The following is a 14,284-nucleotide window of genomic DNA, read 5'->3' as shown; positions in this document are numbered from 1 at the left end:
CGTGGTAGCGCGTGCCTGTAATTCCGGCTACTGGGAAGGCTGAGACGGAAGGATCGCCGGAGCCCAGCAGGTCAAGGCTGCGGTGGCCGGGAGCGGCCACTGCACTCCAGTCTGGGCGGCAGAGTGAGACTCCAACTCAAAAAAAAAAAACCAACTAGATCCCATCAAAAAAAAAAAAGTTGATGTAGTTATCAATCTAAATATCCAAAACATTTACATAACCAGAAAAACACCATTAAAGAGACAAAAAGCAACTGGATGCAATGGCCAGTGCTAACAAATTGTTAATTCATAAAGAGCTTTTACAATCTGACCATTTAAAAAAGCAGCATACACAAATGATAAGTCACAGAAGCACAAATCACAAATTTTCAATGAAGATGTAAAAAGATGTTCATCCTCAACAGTAATTCAAGACAAGTACATTAAAACAACAATCATTGTTCATTCTTTGCCTGTGACAATGGCAAATATTGTTTGAAAAGATCATTCAGAGTGTGATGCGAAATTTGGAGTTAGGAAATTAAGGCATTGTTGGTGAAAATGCAAATGGGTAAAGAGTCTCTGGATAGTAGTTTGGCAGCAGCTAAAAAAACGATAAATGTGTCTAATTTGAACCCAGCTCTTCAATATCTAGAAACAGTCTGATGGGTATCCACATATCAGAATTAGGGGTGGCAGAGGAGGGAATGTGTGTGGGGCGGCAGTCAGTTTTTCTTTTTCTTTGTTTTTTTTTTGAGTTGGAGTCTCACTGTGTCGCCCAGACTGGAGAGCAGTGGCCGCTCCTGGCCACCGCAGCCTCGACCTGCTGGGCTCCGGCGATCCTTCCGCCTCAGCCTTCTGAGTAACTGGAACCACAGGCGCCCGCTACCACGCCCGGCTGACTTTTGATTTATTGTAGAGATGAGGTCTTGCCAAGTTTCCCAGGCGGGTCTCGAACCCGTGGGCTCAGGCAATCCACTCACCTCAACCTCCCAAAGCGCAGGATTACAGGCTGAGCCACCGAGCCTGGCTAGTTTTTCATTTTAATGAGGGTGATTATTGAGGTGACACTTGAGCAAAGTCCTCGGATCTTGGGGAGTCAGAAGTCTGGCTGGAGGTGTTCATGCAAGTGAACACATGCACAAAGGCTCTGAGACACAAGTGGGCCACGGGAATTAGGAGCTCGGCCCGGAGGCTGATATGACTGGAGAGAAGCAACCAGGAGCAAGAGTACTAATGAGGCCAGAAAGGTTGTCGGGGTGGGCCACGGAGCAGAGCACAGGATAGGAAGTGGATCAACCAGGACCTTGTAGGACTCTGGCTTCTCGCTGTGCGACCAGGGGGATTACCGGATAGTTTTGACTAAAGGATAACAGAGTCTGACTTACTTATGAAAAGGAACACTGGACTTTGCTCAGAAAAGACTGAGTGGGATGCCGAGGCAAAGTAGCAAGTCGAGTTAGGAGGCCCCGAAGAAAGTCAGGGGCCGAATGACATGGCCCAGACCAGGGTGGTGACCGTACAGGCAGCAAAACAGGGTCAGAGTCAGGACTTGCTGACAGAGTGACTGCAGAGTGTGAGAGACAGAGAGGAGGTGAGAACGATTCCAAGCTTTCGGCCTGAGTAATTGGAAGGACAGAGTTGCCATGAAGTAAAATGAAAAATGCTCCAGCGGAATGGGTTTGGAAGACCAGAAAGTCACCTTCGTTCACGTTGGCTTTGAGAGTTTATTAGACAAGCAAGTGGAAATGTCAAGCAGGTGGTTGCACACACGTGTATGGGTCTAAAGGTGGGTTGATCCAGGTGGAGAGGTGAAAGCAAGGACCGCCAGCCTAACTACAAGGTCATCCAGGAAGTGCGGGCTAGGGATTGGACATACCCATCCTTCCCTCATGGTCCTCTTTGCCGTGTGGGAAGGGAGAGGGGTGGACCACGGCAGGTCCAAAGCAGAAGAACAGTCTTCGCCACAGGACCTCATGTTCAGCCTAACATCGCGAGGAGAAGCACAAGCTGAAAGTTGCCATTTAATGGAAACCACGTGCACAATTCTCCATAGCTGTGTTCCAAAAATGGAGGGAATCAAGAGGTGGCAAGCACATCTTTGGAAGACTAAAATCACTGCATGAAACCGAAGCTTCACGAAGTCATGCTGCCCTTTCACTCCCTCTTCCACAAGGGAGGTCTGGACTTCGGTAGCCAGGAATCTTCCATTTGGGGGCAAATGCATCAGCACTGCTCTCCTCTGCTCTGTGTCTAGGAAGGCAGCTCTTCACGTCCCGTCTCCGTGTCTGAAAAAGGAATTGGACTAGGTCACAGAATCTGAAAACTTTTGTTTCATTGGGAGCAGGGTGCGGTGAGAGCTGCAGTAAGCACCCCCCCCCCCCCCATTTTACTCCCTACTTCTCTAAGTTCCAGTTCTATGGGGGCTGCTTAGGGCACTGTTGGGAGCACAGCTTGAGCCTGCTGGACTAGTTGAGCTAAACGGTAAGATCAAGTGATGGCGAGGATCTGGAAGGCAGTGAGCACAGCAGCACACCTGCGGCCTTCAGTGAAGGAAGTGGGGTCACACAAGCAGGGTGTCTCTAAAACACAGCAACAAGCCACGAGGCGCTCCAGATGCTGACTGAGATGCTGTATCAGGGGACAGAGCAAGCTGGGTGTGGCACTTACTGGAGGGGGCTTTCCTCTCCTTTAAACAAAGACACTTTTGGGAAAAGCTTTGTCTACTAATGTGCGGCCATATGAATTCCGTGCATGCCTATGGTGGACAAGGGACTGACGGCTGGAGCCCAGCCTGGCCAGAAGTCATTATTCAGAACAGGTTTCCCTTGACCAACATCTGTCCCAAACACCTAAACTCAAATTTTCTACTTACTGTTCACTCTTAAGACCTCAAGAGATGACTCTCCAATTCTATGTGGCCTTTATGTGTTTAGTTTTTCAGTGCCTGCATACACAAGTTTTTCAGCATCTTACGTTGTAAGTCAAAATGGTTCCCTTTTTTTTTTTTAAAGGAGCACATTGGGGAGGGGGCTCTCTAAATGAGCCTTTATGTCGAGGGCGACTTTCCCAGATAGGAGCCTGTGTCAAGTGGCCTAAGAGGGGACTTGCTGGAAGGCGTCACCATCTCCTGCTCCATATGTTCTCACTCTAACTCCCCTTCCTGCTGTCACTGCCGTTACGGGAGACTGCATCTAAAATCACAGCAGACATAACTCTGTTTCCTCCTCCTTTCTCCAATATTCACCTTCAGCTTAGATTTCTCTCAGAGCTGCAATGCCAATCTCAATATGCAAAAATGTATTCAGAAAAGAAATGCCCAGTTCTCTTATAAATACTTTGTTTTATAATCACTTTGGCTATAACTTGAAAATCTAAGTCGACTGCATGCCAATGAATAGTCTCCACCTTTGAGGCCAGAAGAGTATGCTGGAAGGGTGGTTAGACATCCTATTGGTCCTTGTAATGAATATGCATGTGTACCCCCGAATCTAAATTTTTTTTTTAAATCCTGTTGGTTTTCGTGATACTGCATAGTTGACAAATTCAGACAACTATTGGCTTTATTTTTCATAGTGCAAGAAAATGAATTATTTTGACTAGTATTTAGTAAAAAGATAGCAAAAATTACAGAGCTACTAATATAAATTTTGTACCACAAATGAATCTGGAAAAAACATCTTCATAAAATCAACTGCCCGAACTTGAATATATCAGGGCACTTGGTGGTTTCACCTACGCTACGTACTTAGGCACTTTAAATCCTCCCCACCATAAAGCATGTCATTGAAGGTAAATTTATTTATATATTTTATAAAGTATTAACTCATTTCTCATCGCCAAACTCACCAGAAGAGGGGAAAAATCATGAAGAAATTGTCAGCCAAACAGATTATCGCTTTGTATTTAAAGCAGGTGATCTGTTCCAAGATCCCCTGCTCCACTTTTTCCCTCTAAACAGAGAGGGAGAGGAGTCCTGGCTGGGAAAGGTTGCCACGGAGTTTAGCATGGCTGGCGCAGCTGACACCTGCCAAGGTCCGCCTACCTGAAGGACTGGGTTGGAGTGAATAGGAGAGGGTTCGGCACTGGTTTCCATTGTCTGGTTGGTGTTTTCTGAGCCAAGTCTCACGAGCCCAGGCTACCCGAAAACTCCTGAGCTCAAGTGATCCCTCCACCTCAGCCTCTGAGGATAGGACTTTAAGCGTGAGCCACGCCGCCTGGCTCCAAGGAGAATGTTGAAAGGAAGGATGCCGCAGGGCAGAGGAGAGCTGGCCTTGTCTTCTCCTCTTCTCTCTTCCAGCCTCTCCGTTCTTTCCAGATCACTATAGAGAAGATAAAGTGGGGGCAGCTTCAGCTTTTATTTATTTTTTATTATAAAGATGTGGGGTACAATTCAGGGTTAGGTATACAAACGCCGATTATGCAGGTACCCTTGTTGATGAGGTGTGCCCCTCCCTCCCCTAGCAGTTTCCCTCAACTGCCAATCCCACTCCCCCCCGACAGTTTCCTGTTACTGCCAAATGCTTTCTTATAGTATTATAATTGTTCAAGGTCCGCTTATGAGTGAGAACATATGGTACTCTGTCCCTTGTTTCTGTGATAGATCACTGAGTATGATCGACTCCAAATCCATCCAAGTAGCTGCGAAGTCCGTATATCTGTCCTTCTTTATGGCTGCATAATATTCCATTGTGTATCTGTGCCACATTTTCTTTATCCAGTCCAGCTTCGATGGGCAACATAGTTGGTTCCATGTTTTTGCTATTGTGAACAGAGCTGCAACTTCAGCTTTTAAAGACACCAAGAGGACCTGGCTTAGTCACTCTATACTAGGTATATGTCATGGATATCATCACTGAATCGAGTAGGTGACAGATAAAATCCAAGTGTTTATCTGGGAAACCAACAAAAAGATGGAAGCAACTGCGAAGCATCAAAATTAAGGGAGAAGCATAAACGTGAAGGGGGAATATAATGAGTTTGCCAAACATAAAGTAGGGCCAAAGAAATCAGGTGCCAAAAAGCGCATGCAGTCTGTTTCCATTGACATGAAGTTCAAGAGTGGGCACAAGTCATTTGGCCACACTGGGGAGAAGTGGCTGAACAGGAGGGCACAAGTTCACTCAGAGTTAACGTCATGTTTCTTGATCCAGGAGCTGGTGGGATGGGCACGTCCAGTGTACTGAGATCCACTGGGCTGGGAGCGGAAAACGTGGGCTGAAGTGAAGAGGCTATGCCTGATTAGAAAAGTGTCCCACTCAAAAGCAGATGCTTTATGGAGAAATTGTACAAGTCAAGAAGTCTCTGTTGGAAGAAGGTTCAAGAGTTTCTACTGCAGCCCTTGGTCAGGACACGACATGTTAAAACAGAAACTAAGCCTGTAGTGTTCCATCTTTATTTGTGTGTTCCCACTTCTCTCTGTGCAGTAACTGTCTGTAGATTTAAGAACTCCTTTCCACACTCGGGCTAGCTGGGAGAATAGGACTAAAACCTGTAAAACCATCTCCAATGGCTTATTTTAAAATATAAGAAAAAGTATACTTGAAAGAGTAATCCATCCTTATTGACAGGAATTTTTTCTTCTTGGCTTTTACTACTTAAAACTCTTTATGAACAGAGACAAAACTGTCTCCAAGGATAATAATCATTTGAGCAGCACTTATACCGGGGAAATGGTTATCAAGGTACAGGAGACATTTAAAGGCTTTCCATGCATCCCTTGAGACCAACTTTACTAGCAATTGTTCTATTTTTTATTTAATTTATCCATGACACTCCTAACACTGACAGCACTTTGCATCTTAATAGCAAAAGAAATTTTAAAAACTCCTGCTCTCATCTGCCTAATTTCCTGAAAAGATACAAAAGGAGATAAATGATTACTGACTGCTTTGAGATTTTTTTTCTGTGTGATGATTTAAAATTGCAAGTCTGTTTATTATCCTGACACCAAAAGAGGGCTTTTTGAATGAGTGCTGCAGACACGCTGGCTGACAATGAATCCTCAGTTCTGCCCCCATGATACAATATAATGTCAAGCCTCAACATCACAGTTTGCCTCTTTTCAACATGAGCTGCTCTGCACTCTGAACCGAGGAAGAATCCAAATCATCAGGCCAAAGTAATGAAATTATAGACTACTAGACCAAGATAAGAGATGTGAAAGACACCTGTTTAGGCCATAAGGAATTTCTTGCTAATGTTAAAATAAAAAAAAAAAAAAAACAGAAGTCAAACACTTTCATCTGGATGCTTAAACTTCAGGTACTAGAATAAAGCCCCCTTGAAAAAAGGGAGTGCAAAGGAATGTTATGTGATTTATGAAAAAACTAAGGGCCGGGCTCAGTGACTCAGCCTGTCATCCCAGCACTTTGGGAGGCCGAGGTGAGTGGACAGCCTGAGCCCGCAGGTTCAAGAACAGCCCAGTCAATGTGGCGAGACCCCGTCTCTACAATCAATCAAAAATTAGCTGGGCATGGTGGCACACGCATGTAGTTCCAGCCACTTGGAAGGTCAAGGCGGAAGGATCACTAGAGCCCAGCAGGTCGAGGCTGTGGTGGCCGGGAGCGTGACACTGCACTCCAGCCTGGGTGACAGAGTGAGACTCCTTCAACTCAGGAAAAAAAAAGAAAAGAAAAGAAAAAACTGAGGAGGGCGGACTAAGGATTGTTAAGGCGCTGTAAAACGGGGACCATGGAAGGAGTGCGTGTTGCCTCCTCTGGACACGTCAGAGCATCACGTAGATCCCCTTGTTTGAGTTTCTGCATATCTGTCAGTGCAAAGTCCCTGACAAAATCTGAATGAATAAGCCTTCTTCTGATGCTCATGGCGTTCAAAGGGCTGGACACATCCAGGACAAGGCAGGGAGAGAGAGGAGGCTGCAGAACTGAGTACGAAAATGCAAATGACAAACCCTCTGATGCCAGGCACTGTGTCTCTCGTATAATCCTAGCACACTGCTAAACACACACAGATAGGGCAATGGTTTAAATGAGCAAAGACCTTAATAAAGAAAAGCCTTGAGTAAGACTGTAGATTCCACTTGTATGAAGTACCTAGAATAGACAAATGCAAGAAAACAGAAAGTAGAACACTTTACCAGGACCTGGAGGGGAGTGGTTTGATGGGTCGAGAGTTTCTATTCGGGATCATGAAAAATTCCAGAAATGGATTAGGGTGAGAGTTCCACAACACTGTGGATGTACTTAATGCCACTTAAAAATGATCAAAATGGTGAATTTTATGTTATATCTATTTTACTACAATAAATAAAGTAATTAAGAAAAGAAACAAGCATTGAGTGCTTGGCTAGACAGGATTGGTGAATTGTGACCTCAGGAGGCTCTGGCTGCCTCTTCACAGAAGCAGCTGGGACCCAAGCATCCCGCCGTGTGGGAGGCCCAGAAAAGGAACCACACAGGACAGGGAGGGGACCAAAGACCTGGACTTTGATCTCCAGCATCTTACTAGGAATCTGGGCAATTGAGAGTCTCAAGTCCCGGCAGGGGGCTCAGTGGCTCAGCCTATCATCCCAGAACTTTGGGAGGCCGAGGTGAGTGGATGGCCTGAGCCCGCGGGTTTGAGACCAGCCTGGGCAATTTGGCAAGACCTCATCTCTACAATTAAAAAAAAAATTAGACGGGCGAAGTAGTGCGTGCCTGTAGCTCCGGCTCCTTGGAAGGCCCAGCAGGTCGACGCTGGGGTGGCCATGAGCATGCCACGGCACTTCAGCCTGGGGGACAGAGTGAGAGTCCAACTCAAAAAAAAAAGAGTTTCAGGTCTCAGTTACCATCTCTGCAGATTAAAGGGATGGGACCAGATGATACACAGCCTCTACCAGTGCTGCGATACAATTCTCTAATTCCGAGACATCCCTCGATAGCTTTTTTCTAAATAGTTCCAACTTAGAATAACGAAAACACAGTTTCCCATATTTTTAGCCATCAGTATTCTTTTCTGAACTCTCCAGGGTCCACCTATTTTTTTCCCAGAGGAACAGTGATCCAAAGTGGACATATCAGTGTTCCAAAGCTATGTTTAGTGCGGAATGTAGAAAGGAGGCAACAACACTTGTAACTTCTAATTATGTATAGCACAAAATCACAATGATTGGGGGTGAGGTTTTTTTTTTCTTTTTTTAAGCAATACTATTCAACGGACTCATTTTCAACCACTGATAAATTACAATATTGAGAATCAAGTTATATCATAACAGTGACTGTTTTCCTTTCCCTAGGTCAGTTGGGTGATAAAAAGCAACCTGATTACTCTTTAATATATAAGCATGAGTTTGAAGAAAGAAACCTTTTATAAAATCACCTTGCACTATTTAGAAGCAATAAGGAACATTCTGCGGCTCTTTACTTAAACTGTAGTTCCCCTATTCAAACTAAATTCATTCCATTCAGTTATTCAAAGCTCCTGTCAAAAACAAAGTTCTTTAAAATTTTTTCCCCACATTTAAGTATATTTTATGTCGTATAAATTATGTCATTTTAAATTAATCAAGTGTGACAATATCAAAGAGTGCTTGTATAAGATGGTTAGGGTGAGTTCAGTTTTAAAGGAGGTTTCCAGTCAAAGTCTAGTTTTTGCAAGCATGTTGCCAAATAGCAGTCTCATTGAGAATAACAGAGTAGACATACAAAAAACCCCAAAGCACTTGAGTGTTAATAGGCAAAGTAGCCCTGGAGAGTAAAGCAATATGAAGAAATAAGATTTCAGCGTCCCAAAAGAGGGGAAAGGACCAAAATTAAAATAATCAAGTGGAATTTAAGAACATACCCACATCATAAAATACCAACAACATTCCAATGAAATTGTTTCCTTATGTTATTTTCAAGGTTTTTCTTTTTACATTCATGATGGATTGGATTCCTAATGAAGCCTCAAGTATATTATTACCAGAAAACCCAGTAATATAACATATTTTCTTTAGGTGGTGGTAAATCATATTTCAAGGATGCATAAAGGAAATCCCTCAAATGCCTCAAATACATAAGAACAGATTTCTTTTTCTCTCTTTTTTTTTTTTTTTTTTTTGAATTGGAGTCTCACTCTGTCGCCCAGACTGGAGTGCAGTGGCATACTCCTGGCCATCGCAGCCTCACCCTGCAGGGCTCCAGCGATCCTTCCATCTCAGCCTTCCAGGTAGCCGGAACTACAGGCATGAGCTACCACACCCAGCTAGTTTTTGATTGACTGTAGAGACGAAGTCTCGCCAAGTTGTGCGGGTGGGTCTCGAACCCGCGGGCTCAGGCCATCCAGCGGCCTCCCAAAGTGCTGGGATGACAGGCCGAGCCACCGAACCCGGCCAAGAACAGATTTCATTCAAGATTACAATGACAAAATAGTATACAAAGATGCACGAAATCATTATTAAATGACCACACAGTAATCTGATATAATACTTCCTGATACAAGAAAACGGATTACCAACTGGTTTATAGTATATTTTCCAAAGCCAAAGTAAAACAAAATTTGTAGATCAAATCTGCCTATATTTTATGATTAGTTTCCCTCTATGTGGACATCCTCTTCCATATGCCCACTGTCCTTTTGCTGTGCACTGTGCACTGCCTTGTGGCTACATTCCTCTCTTGGACTGTAACCTGTTCCCTAGAAGCTCCCTTCAAGACATCTCCACGACCACCCTCTTCCTGCTACCAAGCTCTGATCTCCCTAGTTCACTCAGAAAGGGACAAGAAGGCAAATTCCCCCCAAAAGTGGCTCTGAGGGCTAACAGGTCTTTTCTGATCCGATTGCTCCTGTTTCTCACTCACTACTGACCGCCGAGTCGCCCTTTCCCTTCACAAGAACTGCCTCTCTACACGTCCACGCCTGGCATGGTTGGCTCCTTCAACCTTCACCCTGGAGTAGCTTCACATACAGACATCCATCTTCCTCTTCCTGCTTTGGCTAACTCTTCATCTTCGTTCAGTGCTACTCCAGGAAACCTTCTTAACAGCCCCCACCTGGCATCTCGTGGCTGGGTTTGGTGTCTCATTTATAACAGATCTACGTCTGGAAGGATGTAGACATGAATCATGTATTGCAATGCATACTCACCATAGCACTCTTACATGGATCACTGCCATGCTCGTCTGCTTTTCTGTGTCCCTCCATAGGCTGTAAGCTCTTGAAGGCAGAGATTATTTAACAATCAACTTCATACCCGTAACATCTAGCACAATGCTTGGCTTATAGCTGCTCCTTGCAGATGTTTAGTGAATGAATGGATGGCTGAACTCACACATGAAGAGGCTGTCTTGTTGCTCCTAAGGTCCATGACAGGGGTGGTCACCTCTCCCTGCTGAAAGTGAGACAGTCCTCCTTTTCCTTGTCTTCTCTACTTGACCTCCTGACATCCTCTCACAGTGATAATGAAAATACTTGCATGGTATTCAGCGTTACTGATGTGCACAACAAAAATGGATTAACATTTGGAGTAATGAAAGAAAAATAAACCAAAATACACAAACACACTAACATCCATATAAAAGTATAACAATGTAATGTATTGAGTTTCCTCCACAGATATACTCGTCTGCACAGAGTGTACTGAAACGTGCCCTTACCATGAAGTGCCTGTAACCATCATCAGCTAAATAAGCTCTCAGGGCTGCTTTGAACCTGCTTTCCCACTTCCGCTTCATAAAGAGCTCCAAGTTCATCAGCCCCATGGTCTTTCTTTAACAACAACAACAAAAGCAAAAAATGGAGAAGGAAGAATAGATATGAACTCATCAGCAGCTCTAAGGCAGGGCCTGGGCCTCCACTTTGCTTTCTGAAGTAATACTGGCCAAGATGTGGTCGGCTGTGGCCTGGAGATAATCGTCCATGTCAAGAGTTTGCAGCTGATGGTGTCAACCCAAAGAAGATCCATCGGCATCTGACTGCTCAGATTCCTGCGGCGATCTTACAGTTGTTGAGGCTTTGCAGTAACTTTACACAGCAGCGAGGGCCAACAAATGGTCACCTTGTGTGCCAGCCTTGCCTTGTCATGGGGAGCTCACTTTTCAACCCTGAGCAGTAGGGACACTGATGGCTCGAGGGACTGAGGCATCTGGAGCTTTCTTGGGAAGGGACCCGTGCCCTGCTAGGAGGTCATTCTCTTTGAGGAAGGAGCAGGACTGTCCTTCTGTGAGCAGGGACAAGAGGGCTTCTCAGAGTTCCATGCTCAGAGGCATATGATAAGGCAAAGCTCGCTCAGGAGTGAATTGGTCTTGGTGCTCCACAGCCAGAGACTAAGGGTCTCTCTCCGCAGGGGCCAACAATCACTGCCTATCTGGCCTGGATGTCCAGGGGCCAGGTCTGGCTCTCCATGTTTCTTTCTCTCGGACATACAAGAGTCTGCCTTAGCTTAGGAAGGCCCATCCATTCTTGGGGGTCAATATTAGGAAACCCGCCTACTCACAATAGTAGTCACATTCTCTAAATCTGCTTTATTCATAAGAAAAGTGAGTTCATGGATCTCTATACAATGACTCTTTGATCTTTTTTCTTAGTTCAGAATTTGGGGAATTAAGAGGGAATATGATCTATCGGACCCGTTTATAAACAAATGGAAAGACTATTTGATTCTCCTTCTCGTCACACATTGGTTCATCCAGTTAACTCATATATTCATTCAACACACATTTTCTGAGGGCCCCTCTTTGGCACAGTCACATTGCTTACCAGAATATTGACCGTCAGTAATATTCTCACTTGGTCACCAGTGCTGAAGGCAAGAATGAAAAGCAAATCCCCATCACATGTGCTCTTAACATAGCGCTGGGTTCCAGTGGGGAAAAATATCACATCTCCAATGTGAATGTTAAACCCTACAGCATCCTGAGTATTAATAATGCCTACCTATGGGAGGATAAACACCATGTTTAAGTTAAGCAAATAAAACCAAAACCTCCTTAAGGATAAATATTATAGTGAACAACAGATAAATAAAAGCACATAGGATGTGTAGGGACTGCTTAGTGAGAATGAAATGTGGGAGGAGAGGCCATCGTTCACATAAAGTCTCCTGTGTCGGAGACATAGCCCACAAGCATTAAAAGATACTCTATTTAAATAAATGTCCCTCAGCCGGGCTCGGTGGCTCAGCCTGTAATCCCGCGCTTTGGGAGGCCGAGGCAAGTGGATTGCCTGAGCCCGCGGGTTCGAGACCTGCCTGGGCAACTTGGCAAGACCTCATTGCTACAATAAATCAAAAAATCAGCCGGGCATGGTAGCGTGCACCTGTAGTTCCAGCTCCTTGGAAGCTTTCAAGGGCGGGTGGGGGCCAGACACCTAACAGTCTTTCTTAAAAGGATTAAAGACAGCTGGGCTCGGTGGCTCAGCCTGTAATCCCTCGTCTTTGGGAGGCTGAGGTGAGTGGATTGCCTGAGCCCGTGGGTTCGAGACCCGCCTGGGCAGGAGACCTCATCTCTACAATAAATCAAAAAATCAGCCGGTTGTGGTAGCGCATGCCTGTAATTCCGGCTACTTGGAAGGCTGAGGTGGAAGGATCGCCGGAGCCCAGCAGGTCGAGGCTGCAGTGGCCGGGAGCGGCCACTGCACTCCAGTCTGGGCGACAGAGTGAGACTCCAACTCAAAAAAAAAAAAGATTAAAGACTAAATTGTACATAAGTGCATACATACAAGCATACAAAAATAAAGTCTGATCCTGATCCTTGAAATATAATTTGTAAAAGACTGATATGCCCTTTTCTAATGTATTAAAGATTCTACCTCTAAAAACACAAAACAAAGCTTTTGCTATAGATGACATAATGAATGAATTGCAGTCTGGTTTTTGTACCTTCTCTCAAGATTGAGAAGGGTACAGGTTAGAGAAGCGATTCCACCTATGTGTACAATTGCTGATTTCCCCGGGGAACTTCATGAAAGTCTGGAAGAATCACAGTCAAATCATGATAAAAACACTACACGTTCAGCTTTTCTTCTGGTACCTTTGTAATCGATCCTCCAAACCAGGCTCTCTAGAGAGTCAAATGGGTACTATCAATACTTTCACCAAGACAACAAGGGACATCAGGAGTGCCCTGGACACACTGGAAGGTACAGTCACCCTTCTGATAATCCACATCGCCCCAGCTATCCCACTCACGCTATGCTGACACACAATAGTCATTTCATACTCCCCGAAAGGCAGCGCCTACCACTACACATTACCTGAGGATACAAAACTTGGAAATCCCAAGCAAGTGTCCCAGAGCCTCCATTATAGTGACGACATCTTTACAACTTCTGAAATATCCGTAGCCTTTTCTCCTGCACATCTTGAATCTTTCTGTGTCATTAAACTGGGAGACTATCTAGCAGGGTCTGCATCCACTGTAGAAACTATTCCCAGAAAGTCATTAGGACTGAGTCCATTTATGTTGCCAACAGCTTATCCAAGACAAAGAAGTACATCTCATTTGCTTCTTTCAGCATTAAAAAAGAAATTTTAAAAAATATTTATGGAGAAATTACCTGTCTGCATCCACTAAACACATATTCCGTTTCATTTGCATTAAAATGAAAATGTGGCTGCTGTAATTCATTGTTATAAATTCTGAGTGGACTCACCATGAGGGAATTATGATGCTTAAAAAGAAAAAAAGAAATCCAATTATTTAGCCAACATTCTACTCAGCAACTTAACAACTTCCACAATCATCATAATAACTATGATTTGTGTAGCCCTCACTGAGAATGTGTAATTTTCTATATCTTTTCCATTTATTATGTCATTTATTCCTCAGAGCAATCTCAAAGGTTGGTAGTATTAGTCTCCCTGTCCTACAGATGATGGAATTAAAATCTACATTGTTTGAAGAATTTGCATAGGGTCACACAGCTGAGAATCACAGAACTGGGATCTGAACCCAGAGAATCTGACACTACAACCATACAGTACAACCGGTGAAGCATTCCAAATAATGAAAAGAAAACTCTCACCAGCATTCAGTCTTTTCATTAATATAGTTATCCACTCAGAGAAGTTTTGTTCCTAAATCCACATTGAAGCCTCAACTAGCAGTTTACAGTGATCAAATCAACCAATGTATGACTAGATCCTTCCTTTGCCTTTGGTCCAAAAGAAGCCTGAATTCAGTCTGGATCTCATATTTATTCCATTTTAATGCTTATCAAAGCAATTTTAATTACAATTTTAAATTTCTTTTTTTTTTTTTTTTTTTTTTGAGTTGGAGTCCCACTCTGTCGCCCAGACTGGATTGCAGTGGCCGCTCCCAGCCACCGCAGCCTCGACCTGCTGGGCTCTGGTGATCCTTCCGCCTCAGCCTTCCAAGGAGCC

The sequence above is a fragment of the Carlito syrichta genome, unplaced genomic scaffold (genome assembly GCF_000164805.1).
Source record: "Carlito syrichta isolate Samal-C Ts95f unplaced genomic scaffold, Tarsius_syrichta-2.0.1 Scaffold287939, whole genome shotgun sequence".
Taxonomy (NCBI): domain Eukaryota; kingdom Metazoa; phylum Chordata; class Mammalia; order Primates; family Tarsiidae; genus Carlito; species Carlito syrichta.
Note: the sequence above shows the minus strand (reverse complement) of the source record.